The sequence below is a fragment of the Corvus hawaiiensis genome, chromosome 1 (assembly GCF_020740725.1).
Source record: "Corvus hawaiiensis isolate bCorHaw1 chromosome 1, bCorHaw1.pri.cur, whole genome shotgun sequence".
NCBI lineage: Eukaryota > Metazoa > Chordata > Aves > Passeriformes > Corvidae > Corvus > Corvus hawaiiensis.
Window position 1 is genome coordinate 84,252,141 of NC_063213.1, and position 25,171 is coordinate 84,277,311.

The following is a 25,171-nucleotide window of genomic DNA, read 5'->3' on the forward strand; positions in this document are numbered from 1 at the left end:
GAGATACTTCTTCTACACATCCCAGAAGAAGAGCACCCATCTTCCAGTAAGAGGTACAAAAATCCCTCCCATTTTCCTTGTTAGACAGACACTTTCTTTATGGATGGATTTCTCCTCTTCATTCAGAAGGTTCCTTTGTTCATTTAATGCCTCTTCAGCATCTGACATGACCAGATGATTTCAACCTCACCCCAGAACTTTTGCTATTGTACCATGAACTGAAGCATGCAGTCCTCTTGCTGAGAGCAGTGAAAACTGGTGCACAAGAACAATCCATGTATTACTTCCAATGGGATTTCTTTAAAAGGGTGGCAACATCTGCCCTTACATACTTTAAAGACCATTTACCTACTTACCTGTTGAACACCTACATGAAAAGCAGTATTATACTTTTCACCAGCATTATACTGTTTGGAGTAAGTGTGAATAAGGGTGCATGGGCAGAGAAAAAAAAGGCCTGGCATTTATATTGTGTCCAATTGAAAACAAAACCTCCATGTATCCATTTCAGCTCCTCTGTACTTCAGCTTTCCTTTCAAAGCATAGCACAGATTTCTAAATCACCTTTTCTTCAGGTCCTTTACCAGCCCATTAGTCAAAAATTTCCCACTGATACATCTTTAAAAGAGAGAAAAGTTTTATCAGATTATTAGCTTTAGAAAATTTCTGGCCATGGTAGAAAGATAATTTTCGCAGCTGTTATGTGACAGACTGGCCATACCTTGGTTGCATTTTAGGTGTCCCAAGAGTCAGTGGTGGTTTGCATTTACTGTCTGTTCAATTCAGTTGCCATTACTCAGATTACATAGCATCATTTTGTTAGAAGAACCTTTACCTCTGTATTGCACAGCAGGATGAGGAACATTCACTGATCAAATATTTTTCCCATTCAAACAGATGGTGTGCTACTCTTCATTACCCTGGGAAGCTTCCCAATTCATCCTAATTCTGCTCTTTGCTTTTTCACTGAAAAAAAAAAAAAAAAGAAAAGCAAAAAGCAAAGATAAATAGGGTTATAGTTAGCTCTCCAAATAAACCCATTTGTCAGCTTTGGAAATTATATTGCTTTTACAAGGTGGTTCTTCCATACATAGCATTTTTGTTTGATTTCTCCTGTACTATATACATCTTCACAAAATATTAAAATGTTTTCTTACACTTTTGTGATCAGTTGCTTCAGTGCCTCCAGACCTCTTTCTTAGTGAATGTGAAGAATTTTATAAGGCTATTTTGATATGTATTGGAAAATCTCAAATAAAGCATTTGCTCCTGCTTTAACATGATATTGCTTGCTCTGTTTACCAAAATACTGTCTGTATTTAGGTGTTGCACTGAGGAGACTAGGGAATATCCTCTTATCAGTGCTTTCTCCAGCTGAAATCTCATTTCCTTTTTAGTGCATGCTCCTACACACTGATCTCCTTTTGTAAAGGTATTTCTAAGTATTCACAATTCTAGAGTTATCTACCCTTTTTATCAGGTAAATATATATTTCAAAATGATATTAAGTGCTTTCTTTTCTGATGGGAATTGGTTGTGCAGACATATATACACTTTTAAATTTGGCTTTATTTTCAGCATATGGTCAATCACATTCAAATTTTATTTTACAACACAGATTAACCAGTACATAAAATGGCCTTGTGTTACCTCTGGGATCTGCAAAATATTCTGCAGTAAGACAAATAAGGTTTGTTTTTCTTTCTGCGTGCTTTTTCTTGTCTATTTTGATTGGTAATATGCACCTCTTGCTCCACGAGAATCAACAACATTTGTTTCTTACAAATTGCTTTATTTTGCTTCAGTCATATAACTCAGGTTGTGATTCTTGGGGTGCCCTGCATAGGGCCAGGGGTTGGACTCAATGATCCTGATGGCCCTTTCCAACTCAGCATATTCCATGATTCTATGATTTTCTTTACTTATCCAACTTCTGTTTCCCTCTATGAGGCATGAATGAATAAAATCCATGTGTTCTGTTACCTTCCTACAAGACACAGAGGCAAAGTTAATGTAATTCATCTAAAAGGACCATTTGTCAAAGCCTGTTGTCTGCGGTCAGTTTCATTTAGTCACCTTTTCCTGTTGGGAATCCACGAGCCAGTCAGTGTTGTCCCTCTCAAATACAGCTCTGTGCAGGGAGATGGCAATTAAAGTTAACACAAGGAAGTTTGATCCCCTAGTTGACATTTGCTCTCCATTAACTTAGATCAGTCAGAGTTTCTCTTTTATCCTACTTTCTCTGTGTTTTAGTGCATGTGAAGAAGCTTCGCCCTGCAATCAAGCTTGAAAGAACTGAGAAAAAGGATATTTAGCTAAGTCAATAATGATTCTTTCTAAACTCTATTCCCTCCATGCAATTAATTTAACTGTAGCCTGCTCTGAGAGGCTCAGACTGAGACAATTCTTCTTACCCATTGTGTTGTGCAACCGGGAAAACATTTACATTTGGTTGCATTGTGTTTGTGTAGGCTCTAGGCTTTCTTTCATATCAATACTAACACTACTGGGAAAACAGTTAAACAATTTCTTGCTAGACAATTGTCTAAATCCCTAATTCGATGAAGCACTAAAATTTTATATATAAAAGTATAGAAATATGAGAGAGTGTGTGAGTGTGCGTGTATGAATGTTTTAAGTAAATAATTAGACTCACGTGACTTGATATTGTAATACAGTCTTCTGCCCTACTGGTTTATGTAGCCCATCTTTCCAATTGTTTGACAGCAATTGGAAAGATGGGCTACATAAACAGATACTCATATTCATGTAAGAGTAGAAACTAACCACACTTAACTAAAACTCATTACTTGGCAAGAAAACACTAGCTACTAAAGTCTAATTCCCATCTATATCAATGTAACAGCATCCTGAGGAAAGAAACTGAACACAATGAGTTCAAAAACCAGAATTATTTGGAGGAAAAAACGTGGTGTTTATGATTCAGTGATATTACCTGCACATTGACTGCTGAATTGGAATCCACAAAAAATGGGTTATAATGGAAGCACAATGACAACAGGCGCAGTGCCTGCATTTAACAGTTATAATTTTTCCTAAATACTAAAATGCTGAATTTTTAAAGAGAAGATGTAGCAGAAGATGGCAAGAGAATGAATAAGTTCCCATGAATGAATAAGCTTCGTGTACTCCTACTATTATTTTGGAGATATTTATAGTTGAATTTCCATGGGAAAAGCAGTTGTTGTTAGATATAACTTGTGATAGAGAAATAAAAGGAAGTATGTAAAGTTAGAACAAAAGAAAAAACAACAGCAAAAAAAAAATTAAAAAAAGGAATAAGGTGCTAGTAAAGAAGGTGCTGGTACTATTTTAAGCACCCTGTATATAATTTCTTTGTTATTTATTTACTTTCAGAAGTCAAAATAGTCATCTAATTAGTTTCTCCAATAGCTGATAAATATTTTTTAATGAAAGACTGACACATAGGAGGACTAAAAACATTTTATCTAGCAAATGAGAACAACAAATTAAGCATGACAGTCCAAGTGTAAAATAAATCCAGTCACTAGGGTCAAGTGTTCCCGGTGTGCACAGGATTTTCAAAGGGGTTATAAGTAGGTAATTTCTATTATGATGAACATTTTAATGCAAACTTTCTTTTCTTGATGATATTTCTTTATATTCATGTATCCAAAGTCTTGTGAAATGGGCAATTGTACAAAGTCAGCATCAACCTGAGCAAAATGAAGCAGGAAAGTGGAAAGCAGGAGAATGAGTAACGTGAGCAACATCTAGTGGCTAACATCTCATTATGAAGCCCGGAGGCACTGGGCATTATCTTAAGCCTATTTTTGACACTGAATGCTTCTGTGAGGAAGCAAAGCATATGAGGGAGAAAAGGCAGCACTGCCTGCTGGTGCAGCCTCTGAACTAAAAGTTCCCAAGAGCTCCTCTTGAGTCCTTCTTCACCTTGTGGCCTCAGGTAATAAACAGCATTTTAAGGATAAGCCAATACCTGCTCATGACTGTGCTTTGGGTTCACTGCCCAGGGGATGTGACAAAAAGCCATTTTTTGTAGTGGGCACTATAGCACTGTGACTCCATTCCTTCAGTGGGCTGGAACTTGTCCATAACAGCCCTTTCCAGATGTGCAGTAAAAAGAAGTGGGGGAGACATCCTATCCTTGTTTTCTGAGAGTAATTTTCATTCTGCCTGAGCAGTTGCTGAACTTGCATATCAGCCACAGGTTGTACAAATGAGGAAAATGATCCTACTGTAATCCTGCCTCTCCTGCCTTCTCATCATCAAAGACACAGAACAAGGGATATTTAAAAGATCTAGACATGGATCATTTAAAGATAGGTGTTTTAAAGGAAAATCCAATTGCTTCGTACTGCCACAGAAACAGGCAACCCAAGTGATTGAATAACCCACAATCTTGTCACCTCGTTCCTTTGGAAAAACAGAGCAGCTGTAGAGAATGAGATCCCAGTGTTCTTCTACCTAGGAGGGGGAAAAAGTCAATACACAATCATCAATATTTTTTGCACCTTATAAAAAAGAAGCGATAGATTGCACATCCACCCATGTCCACAGACAACTTTAAAGCAATGTTAAAGAATACAGTGAAAAAAACATAGTATGCTCTATGCAACTATTTTTGTGCTATCTCATTTCAAAAAATTTCCAGATGTACTAAGTAGCTGATTCTCCACGTGTATCTGTGGTAAATATGAAGTAGGAACACAGACCTCTAAGCTAATATGTATCTTGAAAAAATTCCATACATCACTTCATGATTGTACCTTATGAGATAACACCAGGTGCATAATTTATCTGAAGAGTTATAGTTTCTTTCATCAAGAATTTTAGTTTTTCCTACACTTTGTCATGATCTCATTCACAGTTCCTGCAAGCAATCATTTTCTATTGCTACTGAACCAAATCCCACTCCTACAGATCTGCCTTAATTTTTTCTAGCTATAAGCCAAAAGTGAATAAAAACATACCTTCCTTTAGCAAGATTTATCTAAAATTGTCATAAAAATCATGTAACTTCCCTACTTAAAATATTTTGTGTTTAAACTGTATCTCCTACTACCACTTTTTGAGACAGAATACTGCTGTAGTAGGAATACATGTCTGAGTACATTTTATAGTGTTTTATCTTCTTATCTTTTCGGTGGATTACTATTCACAGCCTTGTCACTGGAGTATTGCCTTCTTCTACAGTTAGAGAAGATTCCTTTCTCTTTATCTTTTTCAAATCCTCCAAACCTTATTAGAAGTTGAGAAGCAGTTCTGTGAAGACCACGATCTGGAGAGTCAGCACCCAGTCCTCACTGAGAATCCTGGAGGAACGGTAAGTCACTCCCTGCAGTTACACCAGAGGAGGCCATGGAGACAGAAGGCTACATGATTTCATTGACCTGTTCCATATTATGGAGGCCTTCTAAAGTAGAGCAGTTATAAGAGATGCTGTTGAAGGACACAACTTGTGCACTCAGTTCCTGTGCAGTGAATCTGGAGCCATAGGTTTGTTTTGCTGGTTTTTGATGAACAAACCAGACCTGTTTGTCAGACACTGTTACTGAATGTCTGGGTAGTATTTCAGCGTTTGTCAGAGTATTTTTCATAGTTCATTGGGACAGCTGAACACCAGTACCTATTCTGTTCCCTTTGGAAATTCTGAAAGCACAAGAGGAACAAAAAACAGTGAGACAGCAGAACTAGTTTGGAGGCCCCTTGTGCAAGTCATAACTCTCTAGCACAAAGCTGGACAGCTCTCACAGGTCTCACTCAACCCTGGTTAGCTATAGAGATATTATATTTTGTGGAAATGCACACAGTCATTTTTAAATGTTTCTTCTCATTTAAAATGCAAATGCCTCTCCCCAAGCTGTTAAGCCCATCACAGTTTGGCAAAAACACACTTTGGAGAATACATCCTTTAATTTTACAATACATTGAACACAACACCTTTTATTCCATCTTATCCTACTTCTGGGAAAACAGCTCTGCTTGTCTTCAACTAATAAAAGTAATTGAAAAGCTATTTAGAAACTTTCCTTATTTCTTGTTGTATGTCCTCCTGGCAAGCCTTAAGAGATGACCAGCTGCAGAAGACATTACCAGGTAACTTCACTAAACAGTTTTCTTCCCCATGATAAAAGCTTTCCCAAGAAAAAGAAAGAGGAAAATACTTCTATATTAACTCTGAATCGTAAACTGCTATCTTTTGACATCCCATTGTATAATGGATTTAAAAGGATAACTGGGAACGTGGCAGGCCCATTCTGCATGGGAGGCTGTACAAGATGACCTCCAGACCACCCCTCAGTTTCTTTAATTCTGTGAAATAATCCCACACTGACTCTCCAGGCTGATGAATCAGCCCATAGAGGAATCTAGCTAGAAGCAGAATTCAGGACCTGAACAGACTCCCAAAACTGTAGTTTCCTTCATCTCAGACCCTCAGAATACATAACCTATTTGCCTCCTATCCTCAGCTGTCATTTTTAGTCCTTCATAGTAAAGTTCTGAGTGAACTCAGAAATGGGCTACTCATTTTTCTGCAGACATCTGTCAGGTCTATGGAGTTTATGCCATATTGGAAGGCTTTTTTTAAAGGGTCAACAACCTTATCAGGCAGTGCAGAAGAAATATAATCAAAGACCAACCACACTAAATTGCAATAGATTCTAAATTACATATTTTGCACTTTCAAAAGATGATTCACAGTTTTCTAGTTCTTCAGCTGACATGTTTAAAATTGGTGCTTCAAAATGTCTGCCTTTTAGCACCCAGATGCTGACCTCAAACCTGTTATTTGTGAAAAAAAAAAAAAAAGAAAAGGAAAAAAGCAGGAGGGAAAAAGAACCCGAGGAAAGAGTACCTGAGGAAAGCCTATACTAAAAGAGCAGGATAAAGGGGGAAACAGAAAAAAAAGTGTAGAAATGTTCAAAACAACACAGGTCAAAACGAAAGGGGAAAAAGGCAATTAAAATAGAAAGATAAGTGGGAAGGGGAATAGAAATGCAGCAAAGCTAATGTAAGAACACACTGCCTTATGGAAAACCTTTGTTTACTAGAGGAGATGCATTTTCTCTGTGTATTCATGTTCTGTAATTAATATCAGGGTGATAATTTGAGACAATATTCAAGTAATAGCAATATGTCTTAGTTCCGGCTGTCAGTCTTAGTTCCTGTTATCTGTGTGTGTTCACTGGTCTTTTTTGAGTTTGAACTGTTTGGGATATGATGGAATACCCAGAAATTTTTTGTAAGGAACTTGTTCCTTGGAAATTTTAGGATAAAAGAAAATTGGTATATAACAATATAGAAGGAAGAGCAATGATTTTAATACCTAAAAGATCATGATGATATGTACTTCAAGAGAGTCCAAGATTTAAAAACAAAGGCTTGGGCAGCCTTCTTAATGTTTATGAGTACTTGATGAAAGAGATTAAAGAAGATAGACTCTTCTCAGTCATTCCAGTTAAAGGGCCAGAGACAATAGGCAAAATTTAAAATATGGCAAATTCCATTTAAACCTAGGAATTACCCAGAGGCTGTGGAGTCTCCATGGCTGGAGATAATCAAAACACAACTGTGCAAGGCCAAACATGGCTTTGGGAGACATGTTGAGACTTTCTGGTTTTGATGCTCAGCTTTGAAGACTTTATTTTGATTAAACACTGTGCGTGATATCACAAATCCTTAAAAGAACAGCCAAAACACAGTGATTCAATCATGCTGACATGTACCTTGATCATCAGTGGAATTAGCACCACTAGAAACCTCACAATTACTACTCTTTGTGTCACTTATGGCAGATTTTTGGCATCAAGAGAGACAAGGGTCTCAGGCTTTACCTTTATGGATCAGTTCATCCACACCCCACTGTTTAACAGGTATAAGACATGCAGCTACCTAGTCAGAATAAACACCTGTGAAGAATTGAAACATATTCCCTGGAAAAAAGTGCATAAATTTTCCCCACTATACTCTATGTATCCATGGAGTGTGCATGAACTGAAATTATTTTCAAAATTAACTTTGAGTAGTTTTTCACTGGGCCATCAAAAAACATGCCCAGGAGCAAAGAAAAAGTAACTACTCTATTATTTAGTTCCAATATTGGTATAGTTAATAATGCACATGTTTCTCATCATCTTATTGTCAGAACTTGTATGATTCATTTCCAGAATAAAAGCAAATCTTCTCTTCAGCCACAGGCAGAACATTGACTTAGAGAATTTCATTCCCAACTTTTGCATTGATAGAGAACTGACCCATAATAAAGGCTATCATGCAAATTATTTGATAAGATTAAGTAATGTCAACAACTCCCCTTCCCAAATATTTCAATTTGAATATGATTTGAAATCCTGAAGCTTCAATTTATTAACCCATTTACTGAGCAGAAACATCTTGGGTGCAATAATACAGTAAAGTTTTGCTTATACAGCAGTATAAGATTCTCAGTATTAACTCTAACACAGGAGCATTTTTCCTTTTATGGATAATACCCATCTTATGCCAATATATTTGCCACAACTGAATCCTTTTAGAAAAGAACTATAAAAAGTTTCAAGTCCAAGTCAGTTATCAGTCATGTGTGTAAATACTAACTGAATTTGAAAGAATGAGTTAGAGAAAAAACACAGGGATTTTTTGTGCTTTCTACTCTTTTTTCTGCCATGAAAATATAATACAGTTAAAACGCTCGCACTGACTCAGGCATAGGAGGGAGAGATGTCAAAATAAAAGCAAAGGTATGTTGGCACATTGCTGTGGTATTTCTGCATGTTATTGTTTTATATTCTGTCTAGAAAGTGGCTCCTTTGCTTTTAGAAGGAAATCCTTCCTACACACATATTGAAACAGATGATAGTGACTCCCAGAAGAATGAAGAACTCAATCAGTTATGTGAAGATCTAGTAATAATATCATATGTTTTTGAAAGATGAACTCAGTGTAGGATGAAATATTTAACAGCTCTATTTTGCCCCAGATGCATCTGAGATAAGAAACAAATCCTAAGAGTTTTATCCCACATAACAGGCAGAGACTGATGATTCATTTTCTGACACCATTGAAATTAGCATTAATATTTATCATGCAAAAGGTGCAGTAACAAACTTTGGGTTTATCATCTATTTAAATTCAATTAAAGCGCCAGCTAATAACCAGAATTAATTATTCTGCAAGCATGCATCCACTCAAAGGTCACATTCAGTGAATCCTTCTGCCATTCTCTGGCATTTTGTACCCTGAGATAAAATACTTTGTGGCTCCATCTATTCCAAATATAGTTCTACCGTATAATATTTTCTTTATTTATATCTGATTAGTTGGGAAGTTTATTATTCTAGTTCGCTTATTTTATTCAATTCAACAGATGATTGTTCAGGGCAAGGTAAAGGAAGGTAGGAGCAGCTCAAACTATGTTATCTTCAGTAGTTGCCTGACAGCAGTTTAGCCACCAACATTGAATATTTTGCCTCCATGCCTGCCAGCCTAAAACAGTATTTAAACCATGAACAGAAGCAGCCCGCAATGAATAACAAAAATCAAAGGAACTATGGTTAGTCTATGAGGAAAACTTTAGGCAGTAAAATAGGACCAATTCTTTGAAAGAACAAGATTCAAATCTGAGCCCTCTCAAAAGTATCTCTAGAAGTTTTGACATTTCCATTCTTATAATAGACCAGTGTGGAAGACTTTTTAAAAAACATTTCTCTAATGACTTGCATCTATAAATAAAAAAAACCCAGAATTTTTGTTTTGAGAAGACTGTTTTATCCATAGATTGCAACAGTGCAAGAAGAAACATATTTTGGACCTCCAAGTAGAGAAGTGTTCAGACACCAGCCTAGGAAGAAGAGAAGTGACAAAATTCCACCAAGGAACATGGAAAGGCAAAACTTCTGTCATGTACGATGACAACATGGAGACAATAGCTAACGGTGAATCAAATCCTTTCACATGGATTGACATTTTCTGGATAAAAGGTAAAGAATTCTTGAAGTTTGAAGAGCTATATTTTCTTAGAAATGTATTATTATTCACACAATGAATCTACATATAGGATTTAACTAGAAACCAGTATTGAATTTTCAAGAATAAATTTTGCACTTGCATGGGTGCTAGAACTATTAAACAAAGCTTAAGCCACCCTGTTAACTCATTATCTTTTAGTTTCTTATGCTACCTTCTACCTGATGGTAACTCAGAACTCAGCAAGTGTGGCATGACTTATCTGTCCTCTGTGGGTCAATCTTGTCATAACCACTCTCCCAGAATGAAAGCACCCACACTTGGACTGAGACTAACCCTTCAAAGTGTTTTGTTTATCTAAGTGATGACTTCAATCCTTGCTGCAAACAGTACAGTTGTGCCTAAAGGGATGTACTGGAAGTTCTCATAAAGCTACTGACTGCTATCATAAAGCCTTTGTACATCTCCTTTTACGGGGTCTAGATCACTGGGTGACATACAAATGAAACCTTGACTTTAAGGGTGGGGAGAAATGCAGGAAGTTCACAGTAGCCTGCAAAGCAAAAAACCCACACCTTTTTCTGATGTAGAAATAAAATACACTTTCTTCTAGTCTTGATGGCAAATCTCACCGGTAAAGGAAAGTCTGTGCATGGCAATGCATTAAAAGTCACAACTGTACATTTTAGTCTTTCTGGTTTCATGAGATATTACCCAGTTTTGATACTCAGTCACTTTTCCCTGTGTGCTTTCTTCTAAGCTGGCTGTGGCTTAAAGACATATTGGGTTACCCTATCACTCAGCTGGACCTTTACTATTCTTTCTGTTAATTAGTTTGTTCAATTTGGAAGGCTGGCTACATAAAATAAATGTGTGCTATATAAAATCATTATTTCCATTAAAGCAAAAAAGCAATACTGTATATGAAAAATTTTGTTGCAGTTCCAACAGAGTAAATTATCTGAAAGCCATTAAGACTTTTCTCTTTGAAGGTTATTGTACATAAAATGCATTATTAACTTACTAAATGTTATTGAAATGTACAGTTAAAGTAATGTGATTAAAAGACAGTGACTCTAAACCCAAATTGTCCTTTCCATTATAAAGTAGAGTTTTCTTTTTCTAACAGACTATAGAGGTGCTTAGTTTACTAGCAGGAACAATTTTCATTATAAAAAGAATATTTTACTTCTCTCTCAGCTGTAAATATTCATTCATGGTAAAATCTTTCAAGCATTTAAGGAATAAAGAATAAATTTGAATCAAAGATATTAAAATGTGTTTCAGCATTTTTAATCTACTGATGGTAGAAGCTGATTTGTGGAAAATTATAGAACCACAGAATCATTTAGGTTGGAAAATACCTCTAGGATCATCAAGTCCAACATTAACCCAGCACTGCCAAGTCTACCACTTAATCATGTCCCTCAGTGCCACATCCACACATCCTTCAAGTACCTCCACAGTGCTCCACAACTTCCCTAGATAGCCTGTTACAATGCTTGACAACTGCTTTGGCGAATAATTTTTTTCCAATATCCAATCTAAATATCCGGTCTAAATATCCCCTGGCACATCTTGATGCCATTTCCTCTTGTCCTACCATTTGTTTCTTGGGAGAAGAGACCTACATCCACCTCACTACAACTTCCTTTCAGGTAGTTGTAGAGAACAGTAAGGTCCTATGAGTATGTCACCCCACAGAGACATCCTCCACACACAAGGAAAGCAACAGACCAACAGGGATGTTGGACCTTGCAAAATTCTAGTTGCATCCGTGTAGTAGAAGGATGCTGACAAGCATAAGTGAAATAGGTTATATGGTTATACAGTTGTCTGGGCTTGTACCAGAGCTGAGCAAGAATCACTCACACTTGTGACTGGCAGTACATGTAAGCTACATCCAAACAGAGAGACATGTACCTGCATCCTCACTGTGCACCAAAATTGTTGGGGCAACATCTTGCAAACACACTCTTTTTTGCCTTGTTTTTTTTGAGAGAACGGAATCTGATTGAGTGACAAGAAAGGTGCTTCACCTAGGCGGCTCCCTTCTCAGGATGGTCAGTGTGTCAGTGCTGCAGAAAATATCTTGGCATATACTCACTCTTGATTCAGTCTAGAAGAGAATGCAAGGAGTGTTCAGAAGGCACAGATTAACACATTGGGAACTCTGGCAGCTTTCAGACTTCAGGAAATTGATAGACCTCATGAAAAATTGGTCTTGCTTCTTTCCATTTAATCAAATCTTCAAAATCCTCTAACTTTATTTTTCATTTTACTTATCTCCTGCATATCTTCTTTTGCAAAACCTCTACTTCTTGCAGAATATCAGCTTTTGGAAAGGATGTAAATATCATTTCTCTACTGACACATGACCTGAATGTCACCAGTGTATTTATTCTGGTTTGTGTTTATATTGGGATAGTACTAGAGAGAACCAAACACAGACCTGTGTCCAGTGTCACATAAAACAAAAAAAAAAGTGATCTTACAGTATAATCAATAAAATTCTTTATTTTCCAGTGTGTGTTGTTGAGTGGCTCTGTGGAAGACATATATATTAATATGGAAAGTCAAAGAGGGAAAGCCTGGAATTTCTAGTACATACTTGAATAACTCAAGTAATACAATTTCAGTGATCTATGAAGTATCAATTCACAAGGGCTTTGAAGCAAATCAAGTCATTTAAGTCACCTGGGAAAATCTAGTAAGTTTAACTCTGTTCCCTGCAGTAAAACATGAAATTATGGAATGAATTATTTACAGCTTCAGAGGTCTCCATCTGTTCTTATTTTGCAATACTAACATTGTATACGCACTTCTTTATACCTCACTTGATCTGGTATGTCTCCCAGTCTTAATAATTCACTTCCAGCCTCATAATCTGTTAATAAGCAGCCAATTCCCAAATTGATGTCTACCAGAGCTCTTCAATGATCCTTGTATATATAAACCACTGGAAAGCTGTACAAATGTTACAACCAGATAAGCAAAGTTGTAAATTTCTAGACAGCTTTGAAATCGTTAGCCTTATTTATAGCATTGTTGCAACAGCTGTTGAGCATCTTAAACTTGAGAGTTGGTGGTAATTGTATAATACACATGTTTTATTAAATCAAAACTGTATTGAAAACCAGTTCAAAAGATGTACATATTTTTATATTAAGACTTGAAAAGAAACAGAGAAGCTCTTTTTGTTGGTTTTGGTGTTACTAATAATAGATATGCACAACCTTCAAGGTAATCTATCTTTTTAGCAGCTCTAGTTTTCCCACTCTTTCCTGATAAACAGGCCATACACAACATAAGATCAAAGGAAAAACTCATACTTCTTTCAAGTACAAGAACAGTACATACTACACGTTCACAGAGTTTATATACTTAGGTCAAAGGTGTTCACAAATGACAGAGAGGAAAGCAACCAAAAGATTCTCCATTAAAAATAAGCAATGAGGAATGATAGATTTCAGGTTTTAAATGGAGAAACATCCAGCAATTCCTTAATGTTTTTAAGACATTAAATGTGGAAGGTCACGTCTCCTGTTCCTTTTACCCTAATCCTAGTCAAACATTTGCCAAAAGCCTGAGTTTGGACAAATGTTCAGTGCATCGTACTTCATCTGGACTTGTTTACTCAAGAAAAAATGAACAGTTGCTAATGCTGTTGTGGTCCCATGGGTCAGCAGGCCACCCTGTGTTGCTGCTGGCTTTCATTGTCAGCAAATGGATAGCAATATCCTCAAGAAAAAAGGAACTTATATTCTTGGTTTTATTAGGATATCTTCTAGTGGTTGTGTTGCATGCTGTGTTTCACTGCAGCTGTCACTGCAATGTCTTGCACTGAGCGACGTGTGTTTCACAAAATGCTTGCTCCCAGTACTGCTAATTGAACTGGGCAGTTTTCAACGGTATGCTTATTTACTCTAGAGTTGTGCCTATGCCTTGGTAAGCAATTTAAATTCTACCATTTTTTCAGATTCTTGTTCAAGGTTAACTGTTTTAACTTACTCTGAAAAATACCTCTGTGTCTTGGCAGTATCCAGAGCCTACATGGACCAAATTAGACTAGTCAGTCAGTGTTCTCACTGATATTAAATGTGGGGGGTTGTTTGGGGTTTTTTTATTATTTCCATAACAAAGCAATTTACTTTCTGTTTATTGCTTTACTTGCATATGATTCACTTTTCACAGTGTGGTAGGAAAAAGGACAGAGAAAAATTACAAATCCCTCAACCATTTAGCCCTTCAACCATTTAGCCCAAAGCCACAAATTCCAGTCTGAAAATTTTTGGGGTAGGTAGGCTCAGAGTTGCAACCTCTTTGACTGAAGTGGATGAACCAGCCCTTCAGATTCAGGTAAATTATTCTTTTAACACAGCCCTTTTAGAAATTTTTTCATTACCATACTTGATTTTTGCTTTTTAATTGTGTTGATATATGCTTTTCTCGATGGATATTTGGGAACGAAAGGCACACTATCCAGTGGTGTTTTTTCCCTGTGATCTCTCTTTCTAGCTAAATTTCCAGTCTTAGGAAGACATGTTGTGTATGTTATCACTGTGTATGTTATTATACCAAGAGATATGTTCAAAACTTTTGTCAACATGGGAGAAGGACAAACTTTAATACTTTCCTCTCTATTGTTAAGCCTGTTGACACAAAATTATTCTTTCATATAGCTGAATGAAGGTATTGTTTTACTATGTGATATATTGTATTCTTTTACCTCTAGTCCAGATATAATTGAAATATTGTTGATACTGAAAGGTTGAATTCACTTTCATGTGAAACTCCTTCCATACCTTAAAGAGGCTATACTATTAGGTCTAGGGTTTGCATCTTATGCATACCTCTTGATTTCTCTGTTCTATCAGTTACTTTCAGGAGATTTATGCAAATGAAATGACCTCTTCTAATTTTATGTAAGAGTCCAGTCTGCCAGAGAGGTATAGTATATTTGCCTATTCATTGTTTTCCATAATTAATTGAAATTATTTTTCCTTTAGTACTACACAAAGAATGGGACCATAGAGAAGCTATTTAAATTTCTTGCATTCAATAAAGGTCACAGCTATAGGGAGCTCCAGTGCCAAACTCTGTCTTTAGTGAGTCACTGCATGGAACTGCATGGGGTGCCTCACAGAGAGGTGGAGCCAGCAAGCAGCTGGGTGGGGATTTCGCAGTTAGCCGAGGCTAACCCACCACAAGAACTGGAAAGGATTAATGCATAACAACACCTTTGAAACTAGCACTCATCACCACAGCTACTCACTGTGTAGTAGGAAGCAGTAGGAAGAAATGTTTGCACACGCATGTAGGAGTCGATCTTTTTATTTGATGCTCCATTGCTTCAAGCCAGGCATCACCGTTTCACAGAGAAACAGACAAACCATTGCATCCTCCATCATCAGTGACCTAAATTACAGGTGTATCATGTGTATCTTTATGGACAACCATACCTTTACACAGATTTTTACCAAAAGTCTGGTGAAAAGAGTAAAAATATTCTTCATTCCATATGTGGGGTTTTTTGCTGTAGTTGAATACAGTTACTCAGCCAGTGAATATCAATAAAGGTAGAAAATATTAAGCCAAGAGTTAGATCTTTGAGGAAAAAAATCTTCAATACTTTCAATTTTAATTAATTTACTGATTAAAAGACCTCCCTATCTGTAGACACCATTCATTTGGAAAGAACAAATGAAAACAGGTTTAATAGGACAGATTTAGAGAACACACTCATAGCAATTGTAAAGTCAGCTCAAGCTGCTTTGAAAGAGACAATCACTGTCTCAGTGATAGTACAATGAAAAAAGAGATAGAAAAAAACCGCTAGGAAAAGGAAAATAGAATCTCTGTTACATTTATAGAAATTGCCTAGTTCCTGGCAATTTTATAATAAGCAGTTAAAATTTTGTCTCCTATATATATATATCTATTCCAAATTAGTTCATAAAATAGATAAAATATGAAAATCACAAATCAAAATATACAAAAAGAAAAATGAAGAGCAAATAAAAGTTTCTAATTCGAGGATAGGGGTTTGCTGATCAGTCTTCAAAAAGTAAATGTATTTTAATGTTATCTTGCTAGTTAGTTATTAATAGAATGAATTCTTTTAAATAATTGCTATACCTAGGAAGTCTAGATCCAATGATACTACCTTTTTTTAAATTGCGAATGAGTCACCATCAGGTGACTTGAACATGATAATCATATATTCCTTGAAAAATGGATGTGCATACTTGCAGAGATTTCATAGAGCTGTTTAAAAAATGAACACAAAGCTTACAGGTTGGAGTGAACCTGAATGGTGGATAAATGAAGAAAAATTATGATCCTTCTAACATACACCCAGTTAACAGAAGAAGATAATTTAACTGAGTAAATTATTTACTTGTTGGGGTCCCTCCCCTGCCGTGTAGCCCTGGGAGAGGGGCCCTGAGGGCACAGACACGGGGCTTCCCTGCCCCTGCTCAGCCTCGTTCCCATTGGTTGGTTTGTGTTCCCTGCGCGGGCAGAAGGACCCTTGGTCCCGTGACTGGAACAGTTCCTCGGCAGAGCCCCGGCCATGCGGCTGGAGAAATAAACATCTCTCTGAAACAGCTATCAAGAATCTGTCTGTCTATATATATTTCCTTTCCACGGGACTCCTGGTTTGGTATATGCGTGTTGCAGGATCTCCACTGCAACAAATGGTGGAGATTTGTGAGCAGAACGATCCCCGATCCCTAAGCGACTGATTTGTGTGAGTAAACCCTGGAAACTTTGGATTCCTCTTCTTGGTTTTGCTTTGCTATTCCGTATCTAAACTATGGAGGAACGGTGGGAAGACTCTTGGCTCTCAGAGCCGCATATGGACATTTATCTTAAACTTAAAATGATTCTTGAACAACGATTTGTAAATTTTAGCTTGATTCAAGCTCAGAAAGAACTGAAACACTTCCTGGCATGGTTGTTTAAGAACTTTTTCTATGTTTCTTGGGATTTAATTCTTACCAAGGGCTTTTGGAAAACCGTTTGGACACAGTTAATACTGGAGTCAAAATATATGCCGATGGAAGAATATTTTCGTGAATATTATTTAGTTACCGAGACTGTTGAGCAGTGTCAGCTGTGTCCTGGCGAAGGGAAGCCTGGCGCAGGGACCGTGCGGCCCAGGCCACGTGCACCGAGCGCTCTGCGAGCAGCAGCGAGGCAGTTCCCGCGCACGGGCGGAGCCACGCGAGCCGCAGTGTCAGTGGCGGAGCGAGGCGCGGCGGGAGCGGCGGGACCCGGCGGTGCCCGAATGGCCCCGTGCAGCGCGTGGTGGAGCGAGCCCTGTGAACGCCCGACCGAGAGGGGCGGCGCGCAGGCGGCGGCTGGCGGCGATGGCGGTGGAACGGAGCCGTGCCCAGCCGAGACGCGCGCTGGAGCAGGGCGCGGGGGAGTCATCGCTCGGGGGCCCGGCCGAGACGTGGGTGCAGCGCCTGGCAGCGGCAGCGAAGCTGCGACCAGAGGAGGCGACGCACGGAGAACTGAGCGGCGTGGCCCGGCCCGGCCCGCGCGGCCCCGAACGCGACCCCGGGAAGAGCGCGCAGGCACCAGCAGCCCCGACAATTCCAACATGGGAGCGACCGAAGGAGAGAGCAAAGACGCAGCGAGACAGAAAACAGCAGCCACTCGGAAAAAGGAAAAGATCATAGCAACTAAGACCTTAGGGATAGTAAAATGGTATAATGTTAAGCAAAATTATGGTTTTATAACAAGGTGTGACAACCAGCAAGACATATTCGTGCATAGAACTGCTATTAAAAAGAATAACCCTGAAAAATGGATCCCAAGCTTGGGAGATGGAGAGGTGGTGGAATTTAATATTGTACTAGGGAGAAAAGGGTTACAAGCATCGCAGGTCACTGGGCCTGATGGTGTTCCTGTAAAAGGCAGTATATATGCAAAAAATCGTAGTCATGTTAGACAGTATCTCCATTGTAAGCCCCCCCTACAGTTTCCCTTTCCTAATCCCACCTTTCCCTTTTACCCTATGTCCTATTACCCCCAGTGTATTCCCAATCCGTTTTTTCATCCATGGTTTCCCTCACAAAACCATGCTTTTGCCAATTGTTTCCCCAAAAATCCCTTTCCAATGCCGAGTGGGGGATGAAAAGGGGGAGGGAAGAAGTTAAACCTCTCCTGCCTCAGTTTCCCCACAAAGCATGCTCAGAGAGTCGTGTCTCCCTTCTGTCAGCCCTAAGATGTTCCACAGAATCTGTTTGGACATTTAAAGACTCAGGAGGGTGGCTTGTTTTGTTTTGAAACTGTTCTTGTTATGTTTATCCAGTTGTTTTCATTCTCCTTTTATTAAAATAAAACGGGTGAGGTGTTGGGGTCCCTCCCCTGCCGTGTAGCCCTGGGAGAGGGGCCCTGAGGGCACAGACACGGGGCTTCCCTGCCCCTGCTCAGCCTCGTTCCCATTGGTTGGTTTGTGTTCCCTGCGCGGGCAGAAGGACCCTTGGTCCCGTGACTGGAACAGTTCCTGGGCAGAGCTCCGGCCATGCGGCTGGAGAAATAAACATCTCTGAAACAGCTATCAAGAATCTGTCTGTCCGTATATATTTCCTTTCCACGGGACTCCTGGTTTGATATATGCATGTTGCAGGATCCCCACTGCAACATTTACTCATCTTTAGTCTTAAACACTCTTGCTAAAATGACATCATTTCCAACTCCACAAATTTTAAAATGATTAGGTTATTGAAGTTAAGTTTCTATCCCCATTATACCCGTAATAAACTTCTCTTACACTCAGCAGTTTTATCTGGCCCAGTTATTGCTATAGTCTGTAAATACAGCCCTTACATTTTGCCATCAAAAACGACACTGAAACTTGCATGGCTAAAAAATTTATGCACTGTAACTTTACTGAAATGAAATTATAATGTTCCCATAAATCTTCAGTATTTAGTATGAAAATACACTCCCATATTATTTACTATGCTTTTCATATATTTTTGTCTAAAATTTAAAAGGAACAGAAATATGTGAGGTGATAATTTAACACCTGAGTTTTTTTGCAAAGAGTAAATTGCACAAAATACATGATCTGTCTGTAATCATAATTGCTACCTAATAAGATTATTCAACTGCTAATTAAAGGTACTGAAACCTGAGAATTGTAAAGGATTAGGGATTCTGTAAAAACTACTATTCCTATTAGAAATAGTCATTCAAACTCAGGAACGGGAAGACTCAGAGCATGTATTATGAGTGATTTTTATGAGATCAATCTTCATGGGAAGATATGCACATTGGAAATTATGAAAACTTAAAAGAGTATAAGAAAACTAAAAAAATATTGAAAGTACAGTACATAGTGAGATCTAAGCACAAAACATCTAAAATGCCTGAGTATGTCCACATAACTAAAATATGATAAATATTTGATAACCTTTTATACTTTAGTGGGACTACAAAATATATTGTCTTCTAGGATGTCACAGTAGGCTTTTGGAGACAGAAATTCAGGCAGTCCATTTCTCTGGTGTAGTATATTAGTTTACGAAAAATGCTTTTTACATCTATTTTTCACCATGGAGCTATACATGATTGTTGATTTGTCTCTATAGCACTGGATGGGAGAAGCAGAATCCCCTCCCTCGCCCTGCTGCCCATGCTGCTTTGGATGCAGCCCAGGACATGTTTGGCTTTCTGGGCTGTGAGTGCACAGTGCTGGGTCATGTCCAGCCTCTCATCCCCCAGCACCCCCAGGTCCTTCTGGGCAGGGCTGCTCTGATTTGTTCATCCCCCAGCCTGTGCTGGTGCTGGGGGTTGCCCTGACCCAGGTGTAGCACCTTGCCCTCGGTCTTGTTAAACTTCAAGAGTTTCCCATGCACCAACTTTTTGAGCTTGCCTGAGTCCCTCTGGATGCCAGCCCATCCTCAGGTGTGTCAACCGCAACCCTCAGCTTGGTGTCATCTGCAAATTTTCTGAGGGTGCATTCAATCCCTTTTTCTATGTAATTAATGAAGATATTAAATGCAGGTGGTCCCAACACAGGTCCCTGAGGGACACTGCTTATCACTGATGTCTATCAGGATTCTGAGCCATTGACCACTACCCTCTGGATGCAACCATCCAAAGACTTTCTTATCCATCTAGCAGTTCACCCACCAAATCCTTCTCTCTCCAATATGGAGAAAAGGATATTGTGGGGGACTGTGTCAAAGGCCTTACAGAAGTCCAGATAAACAACACCTGTAATCCTTACCTTGTTGACTGATGTAGCCACTCCATCATAGAAGGCCACTAGGCTCATCAGTCAGGACTTGCCCTTGGTGAAGCTGCACTGGTTGTATCAAATCACCTCAAGATATTTCAGTCTAACTTCTAGGAGGACCTATTCCATGATATTCCCAGGCACAGAGGTGAGGCTGACAGGTCAGTAGTTTCCTGGGTCCTCCTTTGTATTCATTACCAAGATGTACAAATCCTTATTGTCAAAATCTGGGGCCAAAAGGAACAACTTTGTCTCCCCTGCTTGTTGACTGTTGGTCAACTGCTGTTTCAACAAATGAGCTACTGATGTATTTATCTTTTTCAGGAGTACCTTCAGTATGAATCCAGGAACCTTACCTTCATGGCCTAAATTTGAAAATAATTCACTTTTATGCCAGTCAGAAGTTTCAGAAAAAAAAAAATGGATTAATTTACTGTGTTGTTAGTCTAAGATCATTAGATAAGGAGTCTAAGCTCCTTTTGTGCTTCTAGACTCTTTGTGTTCCTGAATAATTTACACAGATACAATTTTGAACTATGTTTTTCTACCTGTAGATTGTGTTTAAATTACTTTATTTCAGTCTTGCATTTCAAGTTCAGGACTGTTACGATCCGGTTTAAACCCAGAAAAGCAAAGCAAGCTAAGTCTCTGAGCATAAACTGGAAAGAACTTAGAAGGTTCAAAATATTCCCAGAAATGAGACTAAAACCAAACGAGGTTAGATGTTGCTGCCAAAAAATGGATGTATTTTATTTAATAGAAAAAGAGGCAAAGAGAAGGGAAGAGAAAAGAGAGAAAGAAATAGAAAAAAGAAGTGTGCTTGGGGGGGTGGGGGAACAGGGAGAGGTGACAGGGGTTAAGTGGAAGCAGATCACCCATCCGAGGGTCCCAACGACGTCTCGTTGCTCCCCTCCATCCGGTCTGCTGGTGGTGAGGGTCCCCCGTCGCTGCCATGGCCACGCCGCCACACGCCACCACACCACATGCCAAGGAGTACAGAATCCCGTGGATTAATAGACACCTCAGGCCAGGTGGGAACGCCCACGTGCCTCTCTTGCAGGGGCTAGCTGGACACACTGTCCCTTGCAACACTGAGTGTGTGTTGCATCATCTCTGGTGTTCTGGTGCAGGGTCTGGGGACCCCTTGGCGGGGGGCACCTGTGATGGGCCATGTCACCCCCTTCTGCTGTGGATAAGCTTCCTCCCCCCTGGTGAGGACCCCTCAGCTGGGCTCCTCTGCACAGTGGAGGATGGGCAGTCACGGCACCTCTGACCACAGGCTTTTCCCAGATACCCAGAGCCTCTCCTCCCTCCACGCCTTGGTTCGAGGGTCTGTGCGAGCCTGGCAGCTGATAGCCCTGGGGCTGTGGTCCTCATCCTGGAGGTGTTAAGCCTGTGCTCAGTGAATGTCCCCAGCCCTGAGTTGTTACTTTATCTTCTCTTCATCAGCGAGCAGTGTCAGGCCTCAGTCAGGGCCCCATCCAGGATGCGGTAGTCTTCTCTGCAGCTTTTGTAATACAGTTTTAAAAGTCCTTCAAGAACATGTTTAAGTCATAAACTGTAATATTTCAGTCTCTGGCAAGGACAAATCTAATTTTTCTTTAAAAATATATTGAGCTAACTTTGGTAGAAATGCAGCAAAAGAGGAAAACTGACGCATAAGAAACGTACCTATTTAGGAGGCTAAAAATTTTGAATTAAGAGCTTGATAAATTGTTGCACATACTCTGCATCATGTGCATATTATTTACTAAAGTAGATTGAACGATGATAAGAGGCTATTTCCATTTGAATTCAGCTCAATGCTTCATTTTACCACAGGGGTGAGTAAAGAGGCTTGTCTAAAGCAAGTAATTACATAAGACAAGAGTGTTCTTAAAGTTTTGAAAGATTTGATTAGTCTTTTAATTTCTTCATTGTTTTTGTCATTTGTCCAGATCTTTAAAGGGTTTCAAATGGATAATAAAAATGCAATGAAAAACGGGAAAAGTGTCAGAGAATCTCAAAAGATGCAAATAAGTGTATTTTATAGAATTCCAAGGGACTTAAAGATGTTTACCTTAATTGTGAAAGTGGCCTATTTGTTTTTTACAATAGTGTTTAAACAAGCAGTATTTATAGTTTATCAAGGAAAGAAAAGACTGCATGTATTATTATTATTATTATTACTTACCACCTTATCCAGACAGCCTTAAGAAAAAGGAGAGGAAACAAATTGCATGAATATTGATGTGTTGAGCCAAACAAGAGGCACAGGATGTCAATCACTTGCACATGATGGTGTCCATCAAGTTTGCTAGAAGTCTTTTCAATCAGTGGAAAAATATCATAGCCTTGTAATGATTGTAAATTGCATGGATTTCCCATTCTCATGAGCTAGCTCTGGTTTGGATATTAAATCCACAGCCCGTACAAAGGTTTCTTTATATAAATATCAATCCTTCTACTGGTGGTGCATGAAACATACCTTGCAACATAAGGTATTAAGATCATCCATCAGCAGCATTTCAAAAAGGTTTCATCACTTTCTTCTCTTGGTTGGCTTTTCTAAATGCCAAATAGAACTTAGCTGGATATTCATATCTCAGAGAAACTGTGGGCCATTAAACATGTCTCCATACATAAGGATTTGTATGAGAAAATGTTGACATTTGCACTGGCAGGAATAGCACCGATTAAAGTGTTTTGCTTTCATTTTTGATATTTTCTTGACCAAGAAAGGACAGATTTTTTAGAAACAGAGAATTCTCCCTCAAATTCCCCATGTTATCGAAATCCCTTGTTTCGTAAATTTACTGTTTCTCAATTGTGTAACAGGGAAGAGGAATATTACCTTGTTAGCATGTCTCTCTGTCTGATAAACAAATACATTATGATGTGTGCTAAAAGAAAAGTGAGGGAGAAAATCTATGTAGGTAAGAAGTCATGTACTCATAAAAGACATTTTTTCTTATAAAATAAAATTGAGGAAGTGAGGAAGTTAAATACAAAATGCAAAGTTTTACATTTAATCTCAGTAATAAAAAGATTAATTCATTCTCTCCTAGTATTTCACTCTTTCTGTAGTTCAGAACTGAAAGATCAACACATTTCTCACCATGTCACAGTCTTTTCTACATACTAATTTACCACACTGGTAACTAAAAATACAGTAGATCAAACTATTTGAAGATAGTCACAATTATCTTGTTCATGTGACTGCTCATGTTTGGCAAAGCTAGTTATTCCTTGCTTCTTCCAGGTTTATAGTAATTGCCAAAGCGTGTTTTTAGAAGAATAGCTGCCAGAAGGGCAGAAGAAAAAGCTCAGAGAATGCTAATAGGACTTATAAACAGCAGCTTTTTAAAGGCATGTGACTTGTCATACCAGAGTATCTGACTGCTGCATCTTAAATAAGAGCAGGGGAGGAGGGCCAGTAGTCTGATTTTGTGATTTGACTTGAAACTGATGACACTGCTTCAATCCACAGAAAAACAAAACTTATATGGCAGAGATCATAGTATTTATGATTTGCTGGAAGGAGCAGGTGTTGCCCTAAAGTTTCTTTCAATACTTCACTGGCAATGTACATCTGTATGTATAGCCAGATCTTTAAGTTAAAAAAAACCAGACTCATTTTCAATTGAATATACTTGTTTATTTTCAACAGGCACTTGATTTTAAAGAGCAACCAACTAAAACTGTTTTGTATAAACCCTGGAAAAAATTTGAGGATGGCACAGCTAAATCATGCAGAAAGTGACACAGAAATAAAATTGATGGAAGCTTTGGTAGGAAGACTAGTTAATAGCTTACTTCTTCCCACTGTAAAATAAATACAATTCCAAATTTCTTATTAGATCAGCTACAGTATATTTCAATATCTTGAATTTTTAATATCAGATTATCAACATTCATGAAGCAAAGTGTTTGCAGTCAAACCTTAATTGAGGAATATTTTTTAAAAGTAAGAGCATAGATTTAAAATTCTACTAACTTCAAAGATATTGCCCTTTGCTTAGACATTCAAGGCAATAAAAAGTAGTTAAAGCCAAAAAGCACATTCTTTAAAATGGGTTGGTTTTTTGTTCTTTAAACACACAGAGATACTGCTGAAAGCTGCAGCAATATAACTCTTCTAACCTACATTCTCTGTTTCCCAGCAATACTGAGTAAATTACTGGTGCGACATGGTAAAGAAGGAAATTTTTAGAATTTAACATTTTAATATTGTCATTAGTACAAGTCTCATAGCGATTAAACTGCTGCTATTACCTAACAAAGTAGGTTCTTAGAAACATATGCATAATGTAAATCAAAACATAATATGAGTCCAGCCATGACTGAGATTTAAAGTTGCAAAGGTGATCCATTTTAATGCAGTAATTTGCACTAGGAAAATCCTGACCAATCCCAGGCCAAGGTTATGGAAGACAGATCCAGCTCCACCTGCAACTTGATACAGCTTAAATTTACTCTTTGAATATCCTCAAAGGCTGTTGGCCATTGTGGATGAAAGCACTGAAATTGATGATTTTTGTTAAAATATTCAGTGGGCACTAGACCAGAGAAAGGAATTAAGAACAGCAGTAAGCATGGCTTCAAAGATTAATGATTAAGCAGGTAGGATCAAAAGAATCATTACTGTCAAGTGCTATTCAAAGGGCTGGTAATGTTCTCCATACAGTGACTTCATCTGAGAACTATGCTCAAATTTCCTGTTGAGGACCTTCTTTTTGTAAGGCTTTGACCGCCCCATTTCATCTAGCAGTGACCCAAAGAGGAAAGGAAGTGAAGGATGTGCTCTGAAGACCCACCAATTGACTAGCAAAAGTCCATTGGACGTACAGCCTTTGTGTACACTACAGAGTGATATTCTTGTGAATAGTTAGTTGTTACATGCTCATTTTAATTCTTAAAATTCCAATATTTTGTCCATCAATATATCACACAAGAAATTTTGCTTTA

The 25,171-nt window shown here is 38.4% G+C and overlaps 1 long non-coding RNA gene across 1 annotated transcript in view; it reads right to left on the reverse strand.

Moving 5' to 3' along the window:
• Positions 1-482: 482 nt before the first annotated feature.
• Positions 483-25,171, reverse strand: part of LOC125335326 — a 55,248-nt gene continuing 30,559 nt past the window's right edge. Inside the window, exons 2-4 of the long non-coding RNA XR_007207417.1 lie at positions 5,242-5,652; positions 4,410-4,467; positions 483-966 (exon numbers count right to left, since the gene is read on the reverse strand). This is a non-coding gene — a long non-coding RNA (uncharacterized LOC125335326). The remainder of the gene's footprint in view (positions 967-4,409; positions 4,468-5,241; positions 5,653-25,171) is intronic.